We start from the raw sequence: 2575 nt of genomic DNA, 5'->3' as shown, positions 1-2575 counted from the left end.
TGGCTGGCCTGCTCTCACTGGCTGAGGCATCTCCTTTACAGTTACATAACATAAACTAAGAACGCGCACATCGATCAATTCTGGAGTGCTAATGCCGCACAGGAGGCATTCGCACGTGATATATTTAGTCATTGATTTTTTTCTTCTTCGCCCCCTTTAACCCTTCAACCAGCTCTCGCCTCTCTTTGTTTCTCTCCTTCCATCCAAATTTTCTTTCTAAGATTTAAAAGTGATGCATCGAACGGCGAGCACGACGAGGGTCTCTGATGAGTATTACATGAGCGTCGGGCAAGTTGCATGTCTGAGATCGACTGTTGGGCTTGATCATCTTTCGATGTACGGTCCCCAGATAAAGATTGAGAAGAAGGAGGCGGCGCATTGGAGGGGAGAACTTGGTGCACCTCATCCCTATCGTTATCATCATTTGCGCCACGGTTCTTTGGATGTTCTCCAACCCTAGTACGATTTTTCTCTTTTCTTATGACTCTTTTGCTTTTTGCAATCAAGAAATTAGGATTTCAAAATCTCTTTTGTTTCTTGTTTTAAGGATTCATTAGTTGAGATGGTTTCTCCGAGTCGATGAGTATTTATTCAGTATTGATCAAAGGGGTTTTGAATCATATTCATCATCGTAGAAAAACAACAAAAAAAAAATAAAACTTAAAAGAGAAGAAGAATCAAATGAAGCCTTACTGTAATTCCTGAATCAAAAGAATCAAATGAAACATTTATGTAATTCCTGAATCAAGAAGCTATGTGCGTTTGATTGATTTCATTATTAAGAGTTTAAGAAATTTCAGAGCAAGCTACTTTGCCGTTTAAGTATTGAATTAATAATCCTGGAAACATTTGATTTTCTTTTTCTTTTGTTTTGTTGTAGACATTGAGATGATGAGTAGAGATGATTCCATCCTTGCCAGAATCAAGAACTTGACCATTGATGGTTATAACAATTGGAACAACACAGCCGTGACAGTTGGGATTGAAGATTTGGATCCAATAGATGGGATTGCCACAGAGGATTCTGGAAGAAATATAGACAACAAAAATCAATATAAATAGTTCATTAGGTTATTTTACAGGTCCTGTTTCCCAACTGTTCGTGTCTGTGAAAAGAAATGTGTTCTAAGGAACTTTTTTTATGATCGATACATCTACCTTTCTTCAATTTGTAAGGCTCTCGTTGGGCTGTGATTTTCTATTTATTGCATCTGTTTGTAAAAGAAGATAAAAAATTATTCATTTTTACTGTAGATAATGGATTATTTGTTCAATTTTTGTTTAAAAGAACTGTGTTTGTAGAGCAAGAAAGAACCAATTTTTAGGGAATGTAGAAAGTATTTCCACATGCAATTGATGCCAAACATAATGGTTTTTAATAAAGTAGTGGACCATCCAATATTCCATCCATATGTTCAGAAAATGTGGCTTGCCTTTCAGTTCTAAGCTACAGATGGATGGGATATTTGTAAATTTTTAATTTTTTATATTTACTTAATTTGGTAGAATGAATAAATATTTTGTCCCATAACCTATAGCAACAATGATTATGCATAAATAGCTTTCCAAGTATTATTAATTTCTCAGAAATTAAAACCTCGTACTTTCTATATGCTCAGACTGCCACTGGAATTGTAGTGGCTATAACTATTTTTCTTGTTGTGATTCAAAGAAAATATTTGAGCATTTACATAATACCACCAAATTCCTATAAATATATGTATTGAACGTATGAATTTTATTTTTTGCATTTTTAACATCAAAATCTTTCATATGACATCAAAACTAACACTATTATAAGTTAAAAACAAAGGTGAAATTCACCTTTTTCATGTAGAGGTAAAGTGCTATAAATATAAAAATTGAAGGGTAAATGTTACATTAGTAAATACAAAGGACTGGTTGGCATGTACAAAGGACTGGTTGGCATGTACGTAAACCTAAGAAAAAAAAATGAGAAAAAAATTGGGACTTGTATGGTTTCGAATAGGTTTCTAATGTTATGGTGGGTGCTATCGATTCATGGGTGACCTAATAAGGATGGGCCATGGATGAAATTGGGCTTAGGCTTGGAAATTGTTCATTTATTGATTGGGCTTAGGCTAGGCCCTTCATGACATTTCTCTTCAATTAATTAATTAATTAATTGATTAAGTGAGATGCACAAACAAATAATCCCATGGTTGTGGTTATTTATATGGCCATAGGATTGACCATGTGGACTTATTTTGATATTGGGTTGGTCACATGTCCTTAAGTTAACCCTATGACCAACGTGTTCATCATAAGGTCAATGTGTTGATCATATAGTCCTAGGTTAACCATATGGTCATGTGTTGACCATATGGTGGTTAGGTAGGCCACATGGTCATGTGTCATCTAATTGGGGTATGATGGTTAGTTTTGTCTGTTTTTGGCCCAAATTAGGGTTTGTCATCAGTGATTTGACCAGTATAGGGTGCCACAAAATTTTGGATTCAAAAAGGGCCATTGGGATTTTGATCTGATTTTTAGGGTTTCAATGCTACTACTGACACCAGGGATCAATGTTGATAGTTCCTCCCCCCCTCCCCCC

General features: G+C 35.4%; 1 long non-coding RNA gene across 1 annotated transcript; it reads left to right on the top strand.

Annotated features, from left to right (window-relative positions):
• The first annotated feature begins 385 nt into the window (after positions 1-385).
• LOC110039084 lies at positions 386-1274 on the top strand. Its single transcript, XR_002295486.1, has 2 exons — positions 386-459; positions 881-1274. It is a non-coding gene; the product is annotated as an uncharacterized LOC110039084 (long non-coding RNA).
• Positions 1275-2575: the final 1301 nt, after the last annotated feature.

This window comes from Phalaenopsis equestris, unplaced genomic scaffold (genome assembly GCF_001263595.1).
Source record: "Phalaenopsis equestris unplaced genomic scaffold, ASM126359v1 Scaffold235140, whole genome shotgun sequence".
NCBI classification, from domain to species: domain Eukaryota; kingdom Viridiplantae; phylum Streptophyta; class Magnoliopsida; order Asparagales; family Orchidaceae; genus Phalaenopsis; species Phalaenopsis equestris.
The sequence above is the reverse complement of the archived record's forward strand: the minus strand, read 5'-3'. Positions and strand labels throughout refer to the sequence as shown.